General features: G+C 34.6%; 1 long non-coding RNA gene across 4 annotated transcripts; it reads left to right on the forward strand.

Moving 5' to 3' along the window:
* The first annotated feature begins 8,084 nt into the window (after positions 1-8,084).
* Positions 8,085-12,467, forward strand: LOC136228964 (uncharacterized). 4 transcript variants are annotated; one of them, XR_010688934.1, is made up of 7 exons: positions 8,085-8,306; positions 8,981-9,083; positions 9,161-9,303; positions 9,398-10,203; positions 10,342-11,351; positions 11,736-11,890; positions 12,290-12,467. It is a non-coding gene; the product is annotated as an uncharacterized lncRNA (long non-coding RNA). The 4 variants fall into 4 exon arrangements; XR_010688931.1 differs by having other exon boundaries at positions 9,398-11,351; XR_010688932.1 differs by having other exon boundaries at positions 9,398-11,351; positions 12,425-12,467.
* Positions 12,468-16,513: the final 4,046 nt, after the last annotated feature.

Raw genomic sequence — 16,513 nt, forward strand, 5'->3', positions numbered from 1 at the left:
CTGAAGCTGTTGGGACAGAAGCAGATGGTAAACAAATTGCCTCAAATTGACCAGCCTCATCAACTGTGTGAAAAATGTCTTGTTGGAAAACAATTCAGAACCAGTTTTCCAAAGGAGTCCATGTCAAGAGCAAAGGCGCCACTTGAGCTAGTTCACACAGACGTGTGTGGACCGATCACTCCACAGTCTCTTGGTAAAAATAAATATTTTCTACTTTTTGTTGGTCCCGTGTGATTAGTTCCAAGGGGGGGGGTTAGGAACTAATATAGCTTTTTCGTTTAATTATGCTGACTTAATTAATTCTTTGAATTACTTAACTCAGTTTTGGTCAGCACGGCCGAGAGATGTAAGACAGCTTTAGTCAGAGGCTGACTAAAACCGTTTTACTTGTGAGTTAGGAAGTAACACTTAAGGTCAGCTTCCAACTCAGCACTCTGATTACTCAGTGTCAGCTTATACAATTTATATCCTGAGTAATTTAAGCAAACAGCACATACATATATATTGAGAGAAAAGGTTAGAAATTACTCAGCAAGATTTATCCTGGTTCGGCCTCACCGCCCACGTCTAGTCCCCAGAGTCATTCCGGGCTTTTTCAATCCAGTACTGAGCTCTTTAAAGGTAGAGCACAAACCGTTTACAAGGCAGTTGAATATGCAAGTGTATCTTCCTCTATTCGTCTACTCAACTCCTACTGAGCGCTATAACCGAACACTCAGATTTTCTCTACCGCTGAGTACTTAAAACCGAGTACTCAGCACCACTCTCTCAATTTTTACAATTGATACAAACTTGTTCTTTCTAGATGAAGAACACTTTAGATGAATACAAATTCAATCTAGCTTTTACACATAGATAGAAATTTGGTGTAAGATCTTCTTTTTCTTGTTTGAATGTGCTTTGTATGTATACTCTTTTTCTCTTGTATTTTCGGCAAAGGATCCAAGAGATGGTCTTGTCCTTTTATAGTTGATTCTGAAGCTCTAATCATTTGAATCTGGAAGTATCCGTTGGATTCAAACGGCTCTCTTGCGTCACACGCTTGGTCAGCATTCAGAATTCGCAGGCCAATCATGTCGTCTGATTTTAGCAGGCGTCAGGCTTGTCTTCTTCCTATAGGTTCGTCTTCTAGCGCCAGTTTCGTCTTTTAGCCAAATGCTAGTTGACCCATGTGTCTCGAAATTGACTCTATGCGTAATTCCAAGGCTTCTGTATTGGCGCAGACGTTGTCGGATCTTGTCTTTTAGTAAACGGATCATTGACACTGTCCTGATGAACACTCAGCTTGACTTTGATAAACGTTGCCTTTGATCTTTGTCTCTAGCGAGGCTAAGTCACGTTCTACTCAGCTTCTTCGGTCAGCTTCGTCTTCAAGCGTTTGTTCTGAAGAAGACTTATCTTCTATAGTGCTGAGTTACACTTCACTCAGCTTGTGCTGCGTTCTCATGCTGACTTCATCATGTCTTACCTTTTTATTTCTGTTTTCATTTATACTTATACTCAACATTGAACAAACACATTAGTACAATTAAATCAAAGCACTTAAATTTAATTGCCCCTTAATCATGGATTATCTTTAAATAATTTTGTCAAATCAAAATCATGTGGAAAGGTGTTTCAACACTTTTCATTGATGATTATAGTAGAAAAACCTGGGTGTATTTTTTGAAAGAAAAAACAGAAGTTTTTGAGACATTTAAAAAATTCAAAGTCTAAGTGGAGAAAGAAAGTGGCCATTTTATTAAGGCACTCAGATCAGACAGAGGCGGTGAATATATGTCCATCTCTTTCAAGCAATTTTGTGAAGATCCTGGAATCCGTCATTTCCTTTCAGTCCCTAGATCACCACAGCAAAATGGTGTAGTAGAAAGAAAGAACAGAATGGTGCTCAACATGGTGAGGAGCATGTTAAAAAGCAAAAATTTACCGAAGGAGTTATGGGCCAAAGCAGTAGACTGTGCTGTCTACATGTTGAACAGATCACCAACTGTCAGTGTTTGGCATCAAACTCCACAAGAAGCATGGAGTGGAATAAAACCCAATATTTCTCATTTGCGTGTTTTTGGCAGTGTTTTTTCTCATGTCCGTGTACCGGATGAAGAACACAAGAAGCTAGATGATAAAAGCAAGAAATATTTGTTTGTGGGCTATTCAGAACATTCCAAAGGGTACAAAATGTTCGATCCTCAGACTCAAAAAATCATCATCAGTAGAGATGTCACCATTGATGAAGAAACAGTTTGGGACTGGACCGATGAAAAAGAAAACAACTACAGTTTTTATCCTTGCATGGATGAAGACAATGATCAGGAAGAACCAGCCACAGTCGCAGCCACAACACCAGCAACCAGTTCGACATCAGCAAACTCAACCAGTTCGAGTTTGTCCTCGAGTGATGAAAACAGTCCAAATGAACATCCGCTCGGAAAGCCTAAAAAATTCATACCTATTAAAGATCTCTATGATGTAACAAGAAATATCAATGATGAATTAACTCTTTATTGTCATTTTGTTAATGATGAACTAACAGATCCAGAAGAAGCAATAAAATATGAAAAATGGAGAAAAGCCATGGAAGAGGAGATTCATTCGATCGAGAAAAATAAAACATGGGAGCTGACATCACTTCCAGCCGGTCAAAAACCCATTGGAGTTAAATGGGTGTTCAAAGCAAAGAAAGATGCAAACGGTGAAATTGTCCGACATAAAGCAAGATTGGTGGCAAAAGGGTTCAATCAACGACCCGAAATTGACTACAATGAAGTTTTTGCTCATGTTGCCAGAATGGAGAGTATCAGACTGGTAATTTCTGTAGCTGCTCAACACGGGTGGAGAATCCATCAAATGGATGTAAAATTTCTCAATGGATATCTAGAAGAGGAAATTTATATCCAGCAACCACTTGGGTATGTTGTAAAAGGTCAAGAAAATAAAGTGCTAAAATTGAAAAAGGCACTTTACGGTCTCAAGCAAGCGCCACGAGCCTGGAACAGTCGCATTGACAAATATTTTCAAGAAAATGATTTTGTCAAATGCCCACATGAATATGCCCTGTATGCAAAGGTGAAAAATGGAGATATGTTACTTGTTTGTTTGTATGTGGATGATCTCATTTTTACAGGGAACAATCCTAAGATGTTTGAAGAGTTCAAGAAGACAATGGCTCGTGAGTTCGAGATGACTGACATTGGTCTAATGTCATATTATCTTGGCATTGAAATGAAGCAGAATGATGATAGAATTTTTATTTCTCAAAGTGGTTTTGCAAAGGAGATCTTAAAGAAGTTCAAGATGGAAAATTGTAATTCCGTCAGCACGCCAGTTGAATGTGGAATCAAGTTGACAAAAGATGAAGGTGAAGATAGAGTCAACTCGACAATATTCCGAAGCTTGGTCGGAAGTCTCAGATACTTGACATGTACGAGACCGGATATTCTCTATGCAGTCGGCTTAGTAAGTCGATACATGAAAGCCCCAACGGTATCACATTGGAATGCAGCAAAAAGAATTCTCCGTTACGTGAAAGGTACAACTAATTTGGGATTACTTTATTAAAAAACTGACGATTTCAAATTAGTTGGATACTGTGATAGTGATTGGACCGGTGACAAGGATGACCGAAAAAGTACAACTGGTTTTGTATTTTTTCTGAGTGATACTGCATTTACGTGGAGTTTGAAAAAGCAGACAATTGTGACGCTGTCAACCTGTGAAGCTGAATATGTCGCTGCAACCTCATGTGTCTGTCATGCAATTTGACTCCGAAAATTGCTAGAAGAATTTCAGATGAATCAAAATGATCCAATGGAGATTTTTATCGATAATATGTCTGCATTGGCATTAGCAAAAAATCCTGTGTTTCATGATCGGAGTAAACACATTGACACGAGGTATCATTTTATTCGGGAGTGCATTGAGCAAAAGGAGTGACATTGAAGTACGTGAAAATGGAAGATCATATTGCAGATATTTTTACAAAACCGTTAAAATATGATATGTTCAGTCAATTGAGAGCTCTATTGGGAGTTACGGAAAATTAAGTTTAAGGGGGTATGTTAAAAATTAAACTTAATTTATTATATAAAAAAATAAAAATAAAAAATAAATAAAATGAAATCAATCATGTGATTTGAAGAAAAAAGTCAAAAGTCAAAAAAATAAGATAAAGATAAGAGATAAGGAATTAAATATGTATGGGTTGGTTTGAATGGGTTGATTTTATTTTGCTTTTTATATGCTTGTAACCTCTATAAGAGGGTTTGTGGATTGTAATACTAATTGAATAAGAAGTGAAGGCAAGTGGCATTGTGTCCAATGGAATAATTTATTTCGAAAAATAAAAAAGATAGTCCTTCTAAATTTCAATTCTAGTCCCCTTAATTTCAACAGTTAGTTCATCTAATTTCAAGAGAGGCGATGGAGATAGTGTGAAGTATAGTAGGAGTGTACAAAACTTCTCTTTTGTAGTTATGTTATGTTATGATTTATTTATTTTATTATTTACAATTTTAGTTCAATTAATATTATTAATGAGGAGAAATATCATTATAAAAATTTGAAACGCTTTAATGAGAATATTTTTAATTATTTTATTAAGATGATGTTTTTTATTTTTTTGATAGAAATTGGGACGAGACAGATCTTGAGCGGGGAGAGCACCCATGGCCCAAGAACTGTCAAACCCTTCATATATTAAAAAATAAAAGGTGAGAGTTTGAACAAGAGAAGAGGAAGGAGAACAAACAAGAAGAAGGAGAATGAGAAAAGTATAGGAAATGTCAAGAAAAGCGTAAATGAAAAATATTACAGATGTCATCGTTGATAAACCTGTGACAAAAAGCAGGAGCTGAAGGCCACCAGTTGATCATAGAGGAAGAGACTCCAAACTTTGCCAAAGCATCAGCAACACGATTTCCTTCCCTAAAGATGTGTGTGAAAATAATGTTCATCCTAGAGCAAATGTTGAGACAGTGCAACCATTCTTGTCGAATGCTCCAAGGAACATCCATGGAACGAAGCCGAAGCAAATTAACTACGTACATGGAGTCTGACTCAACCCAAAGATGATGCCAATTTTTCTCCCAAGCAAGTTCAATTGCGAAAATAGAGGCTCTCAATTCAGCCATGTAAGCAAAAGAAGGAGGGGTAGAAAAAGCAAAACAACCTTTGGGAAAGCCGCGATAGTTACGAAAGATACCGCCCGCTCCCGCCTCGCCAGGAGTACCAAAAGTAGAGTCGTCCATAGTTAACACGTTTTACAAACTCGAACCTGTGGTTTTTTTTTACAAAAAGAGGTATGTGCTAAACGCCGTTAGCAAACAGAGGCAAAATTAACTGACAGTGTTAAAATTCAAAGAGAAAAGAGTTAATTTGGTCCTTATATTTATTTATTTTATAAATTAACGCCCCTAATTATCTAATTATCACAAATAAACCCCGAAATAAAAAATAAAAATAAAAAATACCATCTTCTCCATCCCTTTTGAATTTTTGATTTTCATTCTTCTTTCTCTCTCTTCTCTCTCTCCTCTCTTCTTCTTCTTCTTCTTCTTCTTCTTCTTCTTCTGCTTCTTCTTCTTCTTCTTCCTCCTCTCTTCTCCTCTCTTCTACCTCCTCTCTTCTCCTTTCTTCTTCTTTTATTTTTTATTTTTTTTGAAATTCCCATTGAAGAACGTCTGGAATTTCCAGACGTGATGATGAATCACGTCTGGAAATTCCAGACGTTCTTCAACGTCTGGTCTAGACATTCACGTCTCGTCCAGACGTTCACGTCTGGAATTTCCAGACGTTGAAGAACGTCTGGAATCTAGAAATTCCAGACATTCCAGACGTTCTTAAACATCTAGAAATTCCAGACACTGAAATCTGGAAATTCCAGACGTTTTTCAACGTCTGGAAATTCCAGATATTGAAGAACGGGAATTTCAAATTTTTTTAAAAAAAAAAGAAGAAGAAAGGAGAAGAGAGGAGGAAGAAGAGAGGAGGAGAGAAGAAGAAGAGAGGAGGGAGAGAAGAGAGAGAAAGAAGAATGAAAATAAAAAATTAAAAAGGGATGGAGAAGATGGTATTTTTTATTTTTATTTTTGATTTTGGGGTTTATTTGTGATAATTATATAATTAGGGGCGTTAATTTATAAAATAAATAAATATAAGGACCAAATTAACTATTTTCTCTTTGAATTTTAACACTGTTAGTCAATTTTGCTTCTGTTTGCTAACGACGTTTAGCACAGACCTCTTTTTGTAAAAAAACCCATAGGTTCGAGTTTGTAAAACGTGTAAACCACATGCATTTTTGTGTACTTATCCCTTTTTTTTATTATTATAAACATTTTAATGAGAAGATTTTAAATCATTATAAAAAATTTAATGAGAATGTTTGTTTATCAATAAAAAATAATTTAATAGGGATAAAATTATTATCATTGTAAGTTTATAACGAGGATAACACTTTATTCTCATTAATACTTTTAGTAAAGGATCCAGTAAAAATATTTGGCCTTTTAATAAGAATATATCCTTTCGTTAAAAGCATTTTTTTGTAGTAGTAGTTGAGATTTCATAGTTTTTACTTTCCATCCATTGTTATGTAGGATGAGGAAACTATGTTTCAATGGTAGAATTTGCTAAACTAATGAAAATCTATCATACACTGAATCAAAGTGAAGTCTACTGTGATGCTAATATTAATATTTATAATTAATCAATTTAATTATAAGATATTGATTAAAAAATATATACATATTATTTATTTATTTATTAAAATATTATAATTATATTTAATACTAATTATTTGAAGTTTTATTTTATATAAATTTAATTTTAATTAATATTTAAATATAAAGTAAATCTTTCAATTTCTGCAAGACAAGAATGAAAAAATATTTTTACCCGATTCATATATCGGGACAATGATACAAATTCTACAAAATATTGAGAACAAAGACAAAAATCATTTTCCGTCCCTTCCACAACCCAATTTTGTCTCCTATTGTAGGAGTAATTTTGAATGTGTGAGACAAATACTGATATCATTTTTTTATTCACATCCAAATTTTTCAGCTATATTATAACCAAGACAAAAATGACTTCTTTCCATTTTCATTCCATAAACTCCTCCCATCCTTTAACTGTCAGATGTCGTTTGGTTCATGAAACATACTAGAAATAGAATAATTATTATTCGAGAATTCCTATTGCACCATTTGGTTCATGGAACAAAAATGGCTTCTTTCCATTTTCTTTAAGTCTAAAATTAGCACTCTCATATCTATTGATTATCTGTTTCACATGTGAAAAAACGTGGAAAATGGTATAAATATGAGAAAAAGTGAAAACCAGTAAAAATAAGGCAAAAAACATTATCAGGCCCCTGATCTTTCATTTTTTGGTTCATTAGACTTTTGATTTTTTATTTGGCTACATTAAGCCATTGATCTTTTATTTGGCTACATTAAGACACTGATTTTTTTGGTCTCATTAAGCTCTTGATGAGCAAATTAGTAAGTTGTGAACGTCTAATTCTGTTAAAAATACGTTATTAACTTCATCTCACTACAAGAAAAAACGCTATCACCGACGGAATCGACCGACACAATTTTTTGTGTCCGAATTACCGACAGAACACCGATGAAAATATTGTGTTGGAAATCAGCTACACTCTCACCTACACAATTTTAGAATGTGTAGGTGATTATGGGCGGGATTATTCCCGCCCCCATCACCGACATTTATTGTAGGTAATTATAAATGTCGGTGATATCACCGACAAAGTTACATGTGAACCTACAAAAAAAAAAAGTGTAGGTGCATATAATATTAAATAAAATAAATTTTTTTAAATAAAAAAATAGAATAAATTAGAGCTATTATAATATCATTAAATAAAAAAACAAATTACTAATATAAAATGTTTTTTAATTTACAGAAGACTGAATCTATATTTTTAGGTGAACATAATATTTAAAATAAATTACAACTATTATACCTAAAAAAAATTACAACTATTGTAATAAAAAATAAAAATAATAAATTACTAATATAAAGTGTTCTTTTCTTTTAAATTTGGAACCCTAGTTTTCTCCCTTCCTCCCGATCAAATTTGGAAGCCCATCCTCTCTCCTCTTGAGCTTCTCCATCCAAACGGCGCTGTTGGCCACCAACACCGCCACCGGTGTGCCTGTTCTTTCTCTCATCGGTCGTTTCTCCTGCTCCTCCCCTTACTATCATCGTTGTTCTGCTTCTCTCCATCTATGTTGGGTCTGACCTTAAAGAGTTACGTCTCTCACTCGATCTACTCTCTCCAGGTATCGATCTCATCTTTCTTTCCTTTGTGTTTCCTTTTGAGAAACTGAATTTCATGGAGCTTCCTTCTTTTTCCCCAACTAAGCACTTTGCTTTTCTAATCCATCTTTAGTTGTAGACAATAGGAGGCATAAAACCTTAGATTTCTCTATACTCTTACCTTAGGAAGATGAATTATGGTCAGATGGCCTTTATTTTATTAAATATATCTTTTCAAGGATATTGATATTGTTGGAAAATTAGTGTATCATACCCATTTTTCACCTGTTTGGGTTAATAAAGTTTAGCTTTTTAAAGATAAATTAGAAAAAATTAATTTATTTACATATTATTTGCTAAGAAACTGAACTTGTAAGAATTTGAATACAATGTAAATGTACTATAGAAGAAATGCTAAATTCAAGAAGATGATTGTATTAACTACATATAGTTGGAGTAATTACTGTTTTTTAAGGAAAATAAAAAAGGAAAGAAAAAGAAATAATAATGAAGTAGTGTGCAGTTGTTTTTGTTGTGATGATATGGTTAGCCACAATGGATATAGACAAGTTTTATTTGGTGATGTGGAGTGGACCATTGATCTAATCACTTCTCTTCTTTTCTTTTATAATGCAATTCTTGAGTAACCTGCTATTAAATAAAAGCAATTGCATATTTCATATGCTCTGAATTGCAGGTTGATGTGAGAGGGCCATTTCTTGTCAATTTGAACTCGTCCTGTCATATTGAATAACTTTCTTATCATTTCATTGTTAAGATATTCTAAAGGAAGGAAAAAGGTTGGCTATGTGTCTTAATGTCTTTTATTTTTATCATTAACAGAGCTATGTGTTGATTTATTTATGTTACTCTCCAGTTCAAGTATTCACCGATGTAGTTGGGAGTCTGTATTACGTTGATCGGGAGGTGCTTCTTAAGCATTATGGACCAGAGGCAGATGTGTGGACTGATGGGCTTATTGTGTATATATTGCTAATGGAGTTCCACCATTTTGGGCTGGTAGGTAACTTTTTTCTTTATGCTGGTATATCATGTAGGGCTTTGTTTTTGTTTTTAAGCAATCATCTAAAACGTTCTCCTGATCGGTTTTCAGAAATGAAGCAAGGAATGTTTAATGCAGTATTGAAGGGATATATCGATTTTGAGTCAGACCTTTGACCTATAATATCAAATAGTGGCAAAGATCTCATCAGGAAGATGCTTTACTCTTGACCTTCAGAATGATTGACCACTCATGAAGTGTTATATATGTCTGAAATTTTAAATTTTACTTAAGTTTCGTAGGAATACTAAAGATTATTTGATAAATTCATATTTCTGTCTGAATAGTTCTGCTTATTCTGGGTCAGTACTTGATCATTTGATGAATTTCATATGCATTGCCACTTGTCACTAATGCACCCTTTCTGATAATTAGAGTAACTTGTCTTCCAAACAATTATTCTTCCTTAAGCTAAATGCATATTTCTTGCTTCCTATGCAATTCACTCCCGCTCGATCGTTTTAGTAGTTAATATCATAGTTATCAAAGGTGCGCAAAATGTTCTAGGCTGTAGGCATATTGCATGACAAGCCAAAAGGTAGGCTATGTTCAAGAGGTGCTCGCCTGAGTGCACCTTTATGAGCCTAGTCCCTCCCTAGAGGCACAATTTTATGAAGCAGACAATGTTTTTCAGGGTAAAAAGTGGTTGTTTTAATCATTGATGGCTGAAATCAAATTAGGATAAAAGCATCTGATGAACACGTGTGTTTCATGTTATTAGGTAATAGCTGAAAGCCTTTCCGAGGAGGAGATTGCCGGTTTGCAAGAAATGTTTAAGGCTATGGATACTAAAAGCTGGTTTGAGAAGATATGGTTCTATGATAAAGGATACATAATTTCATGATCTTATGGATGCAGTAAGATGTTTGATAACAAACCAAATTATTCTTGAATAAAGAATAAGGGAAAATTAATAGAAATAATGGCAAACCATTATTCCTTCTAAAAGAGATATTTATACATGATTAATGTGGCATTAATGATAATTAATGCAGGGGAGAATATGCAAATAATGAGGAAAAAGAAGGAGTTTCTAGCACTATGCCACGCCATGTGGACCATGGCGAGATACGCCATAACGAGATACCCCCAATGAGAGCAAGTAGCAGAGACCCGCCATATCTCTTAAGGAGAGCGTACATATGCCTTGACGGATCAAAGAATATTATCCCAAGGACCAAAAGGGATATTCACCTTGAGAACGCCACAAGAAGAACCAGATGGTGGATCTCCACGGTTCAGCTCAGTGAGATCCGCTGGCGAACCTATCCTCTTTCACCTGATTCATCACAGTAACGGCTAACCGCCAACTCGGCCATAAAGATCATTAAATGAATCATTAATAGTCTTAAACCACCAGGTTAAGAGTAACTTGTAACCGCCATTAAATGAGCATTAATGAAGACTTTCTAGTTACCTAGAGGTTACGAATTCCCCAACTATATATAGCCTACGTCCCTAGGCTATCAAGGTACACACATTCACTTATTCTTTGTCAATTCAGTTTGCTCTCTTGATCTTCCTTACTGACTTTGGCATCGGAGTGTCCCCGGCCGATCGCAACGGCGCCTCACAGGGACGTGCTCTGATCAAGGATTTTTCCCCGTGTTATCAATGTTTGTCAAATAAAATTTTTCTTTATTGATGCATGTGCATGTGTGAACAACTGTTGATTTACTCGGAGTCATGGAGAGTCTGTTGACCCCTGACTTGGTGTAGATTTAAGCAGGGATTAGCACACCAACATCTTATTTTCTAGACAAAATTGATATGAATGATTCTCATCAATAAGAAACTGAAAATGCCTTATACAGCTTGGCAGGTAAAATAATTTACTGATTAGATTTTTCTAACACGGTTTTGCAATTAGTTGCTCATTTTATCCTTCATGCTCTTCTTTTTCGAGGTATAAAAATGAATCATATGAAAAGCTCATATTAATCAGTGTTTGGGATGTGAGATAAGTTCCTATCCACATTTAAAGAAGTTCAAGATCCTACATCAGGTGACCTTATCCACTGTGAGATAATTTCACTTTGTAGCATATTGAGTCTTTACTAATAGATTTTTTCAAAGAAGAGAGAAGGCATGTTGTAGACTTGAGTTAAGCGGGATAAACTAGCTTCTCTGTTCTAATATTTTTATATGCTGACCTCACAAGTCAAATTTGATAACTACAATTGCAAATGCCACGGCCTTAGCTGTGTGACTACTATTTTTGTATATGGCTATTATGCTAGAACCTTTTAGTTGTTTTGTTTTATGTACATTTTGAGATTACATTTGCTTCTGACTGTAAATTTGGTTCAATGATCGCTGGTTCACATTAATGCGACAAAGACTGAGGTTTTTAAGACTAATAAAAGATGCCCCTGTTATTGCTCAACAGATTGATGCAACCATAGTTTACAGGTCAACTTGAGACTTTGCAGTGCATATCAAAAGCCTCAATGCTCTGAAGAACAAGTCTAAGATGTATCATGCAAAGTAGGAGTTCATGTGTAAAAGCTATAATTGGAAACTAGACCCACAAAAAAGCGAAAGGTACACCCCAATTATTTCTAGGAGCATATATGTAGATTCAAAGGTTACTAGATTATCTAATATTAACTTGAGTTGGGTAGTATTTGGTATTTTTAGGTGCTTATTTCTTCTGTTTTTACACTTTTTCCTCCCAAGTTAGCAAATATCAAAATCAGTTTTTGATACCTTTTCCTTAAATTTTGTTAATTTAATACTGTAATGAAACCTTGGAATCTGACTCATACATATCTGTCTCTGGTATTAATTTTTATTCACTTATTATCTCTAGTTTGTTTTAACTTAGACTCAGAAATTGCTTGCGAGTTTGATTTTGCCACGTGTAACAATAAGTTTTACTGGTTATACTATGGGTTTATGAAAGTGTAATAATCCCCTCCTATTCTCTTACATGTTTTGCAGATGGCCTTTGTAACTTGTACCAAATTTTCCAGACTGAAAAATTCTTGAGAATATAGTTATTTATTTATCCCTTTGCTTGTTTCTCCCATTGTTATGCTCACCCATCATATTAAGCTTGACTATTTGTTTTGATAGGAGCTTTGACAATCATATATATTCTAAACAATTAGATGGATAAGATGGCTCAACAATGTGGACATGTGTGTGGTAGCTGTAAGCATTACTTGTACCTATTGTAGTTCGAACAAAATTGGTGCTTTAATTGTAAATTTTGAATCTGTAATTATCATTCTGTAATATATATATATATATATGTTTTGGGTATTAAAAAATGATAATTGTTTAAACATGGTTAAAAAAAATTAATGTAAAAGTAATTATAAAAATTATTAATATGAGTTCCCTTCAATCCAAATAAATGGGCTAAAATGAAATATAAAAATAATTTTGAAAATAATTTATGATTTCCGATGCAAATTTCCAATGATATTCTGTCGGTAATGTATTTAAATAAATATTCTGAAAAATAGATCACCGACATATATGGGTCGGTGATGTTGTCGGGATGTCCGGCAGATTTCACCGACTCAATGTAGTCGGAATTTCCGACATAAATCACCGACTCAGAATTGTGTTGGAGATTTTCTTGTGTCGGTAAAAAGTTGTCGCAACTGCTTACCTAGGAGGCTAACGCCGACCCACATGGATCTGTCGGACTTCCGTCGGTGATAACGATCACCGACGGAATTTGGGGCATCACCGACAGATATTTCCGTCGGAGATAGTGATTTTTCTTGTAGTGTCTGTATTTGAAATTATTAAAAAAAATAAATATTTTTACAGTTTGAATTAAGGTTTTTACAAATTTTCTATAGCCAAATTACACATTTTCAAACAGTGAAAGTATACAAATTTCGAATTTAGGTGCAACGAATAACAGTCTGTTAACCGAATTTTATATTCAAAATTATATTTTTTGGTCATCAACGGCATGATGAGACCAAGAATTGCAGAACTACATCCTCCAACAATAACAGTGACATGATTAGCATGTTAAAAGATGCTGAAGAAATTGGTGTTTTCTTTTATTTCTCAGCCAAATGCCAATTCAAAGCTCTCTAGCTTCTCCATTATCTCTAAATTGTTGCAGTCAAAGAATTTATCATGTCGTGAGGAATTTGAAACCAATGAAGTGAAGAAGATTGACACCCAATTGATGGTATTCAAGTCAAACAAAGACATGAATCAGATGACAAAAATTTTGAACGGATTGGAGGAATTGGAGAAGAGCCTATAACAAGTAGGGGAAGAGGTAGATTATGTGTATAGGCGATTTTGTGAAAACCAGAGTTTCCCTTCTCAACCTTTTATATCGTTAGCTTTCATCACAACTTTTGTATAGAAAACAATTTTATTCCTATATGTATATATCATATACACAAGTGTAGATACTAATATTCAAAACATTCTGTCAATTTGCTGTCTATCTTATTCCTGATTTACATTCAGTCAATCACTAAAGAAATTATATATATGCTAGAGTCTGAGACTTGCCATGCATTCAGATTTGTCACTAGATTTATTCTTCAAAAGCCAAAAAAACGACCCTGGAATACTAATTGCAACATAATTGAACTTCTTAAATTATGTGGTATTAACAGGATAGAGTTTAGCTTTCTTTCACTTTTCTCATAATTTTGAAGAAACACTTTGTTGGGCTTGGCCCAATTTTTAATTTATGAAAATGAGCCCATGTCGTCGTGTTTTAGGATGGAAAGTATCTTTCAAAGCATTTGGTGGAGATACTTATTAAGGAGGTCCTCATACACTTGGGGCGTGCTCCAAGAGGTACCCATTTTTGTGAAAGGGTGAGGACCTACCTCTTGCTTGACCACCACGGGCGCGCGCCGCCGCTGTCCGTCCGAACCGGGTTGGGTGTGGTGTAAAATCTATAATTTTTTATTAAAAAACTAATAATATTTTTTATTATTATTTTTATTGATTTCGTATTTAATTTTTATTTAATTAAATACAGTCTCTAAATTAGTCTTTTCTTAACGTTTATTTTCTTAACGTCTATTTCCTCAACATCTCTTTTCTCCAGTATAAATAGGTGTCAGAGACTGGCTTACTTACAGAATTAATTCATTCATTCATTTTTTGGATACTGAGCAAATTGAGCAAATTACTGAGTGTAGACAGAAACGATTTTTTACGGTTGCAATACAAATTCGTATTACAGAGGGCTATTTTATCCTGGAGGCGACCGGAAATTACACTGCTTGCAATTTCCTGGCAGTTCCACGAACGTCTTAAAGAAAGCGACATTGTCTGTGACTCTGCCAATTTCTTTTTTGTTCGGTCTTTTGCTGTTTTTCCAGTTCCAATTCCAACAATTTTAAGATGTTTCAATTACTGCTGATATGGCTACTGAACAATCAAATAGGATTGCTGAAATCAATAAGCCATTCTGGTTTGAAGGAGCTCACTTCCGAAGGTAGAGACAGAAGATGATGTTCTACCTCACCACGGAAAAAGTGGCTTCTGTTCTGAGTTCTGAGATTCCTGTTGTTCCTAAAGCTGGTGCTGAAAAATGGACAGAAACAGACTTTATGTTGTAGGAACAATGGACAGAAACAGACTTTCTGTGCAAAAATTATATCCTCAATGGTTTAACAGATGACTTTTATGACTATTACACTGCTGAAGAAAAAACTGCCAAAGAAATTTGGGAAGCTCTGCAGAGGAAATATGACACAGAGGAGACTGGGTCGAAAAAATATGATGACAGCAGCTACCTCAAATTTCAGATGACTGATGACAAATCATTGGAGATTCAATCTCATGAATTACAAAAAATAGCACATGAAATTATTTCAGAAGTATGCCTCTAAATGATCAATTTTAAGTTGCTGTGATTATTGACAAATTGCCTCTTTTGTGGAAAGATTTTAAAAATGTTTTGAGGCACAAAACAAAAGAATTTTCGATGGAAAGTCTGATTACACGCCTCCGAATTGAGGAGGAAGCTCGAAAACAAGATTTAAAAGAAGAAGTGCTTATTGTTTCTAATAACAGTAAAAGATCCACTATTGTTCTGAAACCCACTCAAATTTTTTTTAAGAATCAGAACCGCAAACCAATCCAAAACCGCAACACCCGAGTTAATTTGAATTGGAACCTTCAAAGGAACCAAAATAGGCCACAACAACAGCCACCTAGAAATGATGCTTCTTTCCTATGCTTTAATTGTGGGAAACCAGGTCATATGGCACGTAAGTGCAGGAACAGGCCAAACACTACTCCTAGTGTTAACCTGGCTGAAGAGCAACATAATTTTATTGCTATGATTTCTGAGATCAACCTCATAGGTGGATCAGATGGGTGGTGGGTAGACACTGGTGCTTCCCGCCATGTTTGCTATGATAGAAGTATGTTCAAAACATACACTGCTAGGACCGAAGATAAGAAAGTGCTGTTGGGTGATTCCCATACCACTATTGTTGCTGGAATTGGTAATGTGGAATTGAACTTCACATCTAGAAAAACATTAACTTTGAAGGATGTGATGCATACTCCAGAAATGAGAAAAAAATTGGTTTCAGGCTATCTTCTTAACAAGGCTGGTTTTACACAAACTATAGGGACATATTTATTTACTTTGACTAAGAACAATGTGTTTGTATGAAAGGGTTATGCAACTGAAGGCATGTTTAAGTTGAATGTTGAGATTAATAAAGTGAATGTTTCTGTTTACACCTTGTGTACTTTTAATGTTTGACATGCTCGTTTTTGTTATGTTAATAAGCATATCATTAAGAACATGAGTAACTTAGGATTAATTCCAAAATTGAATTTAAATGAGTTTCTTAAATGTGATTATTGTAGTCAGGAAAAAATCACAAAAACACCTCATAAATCTGTTGTTAGGAATTCTGAACCTCTAGAGTTAATTCATTCTGATATATGCGAATTAGATGGAAAGTTGACTAGAAATGACAAACAGTATTTTATAACCTTTATTGATGACTGTTCTGATTTCACTTTTGTTTATTTGATGAAAAATAAAAGTGAAGCGTTTGACATGTTTAAGTTGTTCATAGTTGAAATAGAAAATCAATACAATAGGAAAGTTAAGAGACTTCGTAGTGATAGAGGCACATAATATGGTTCTAGCTTGTTTATTGATTTTTATAAATCACATGGTATTATACATGAAACCAT

Source organism: Euphorbia lathyris, chromosome 5 (assembly GCF_963576675.1).
Source record: "Euphorbia lathyris chromosome 5, ddEupLath1.1, whole genome shotgun sequence".
NCBI classification, from domain to species: Eukaryota; Viridiplantae; Streptophyta; class Magnoliopsida; order Malpighiales; family Euphorbiaceae; genus Euphorbia; species Euphorbia lathyris.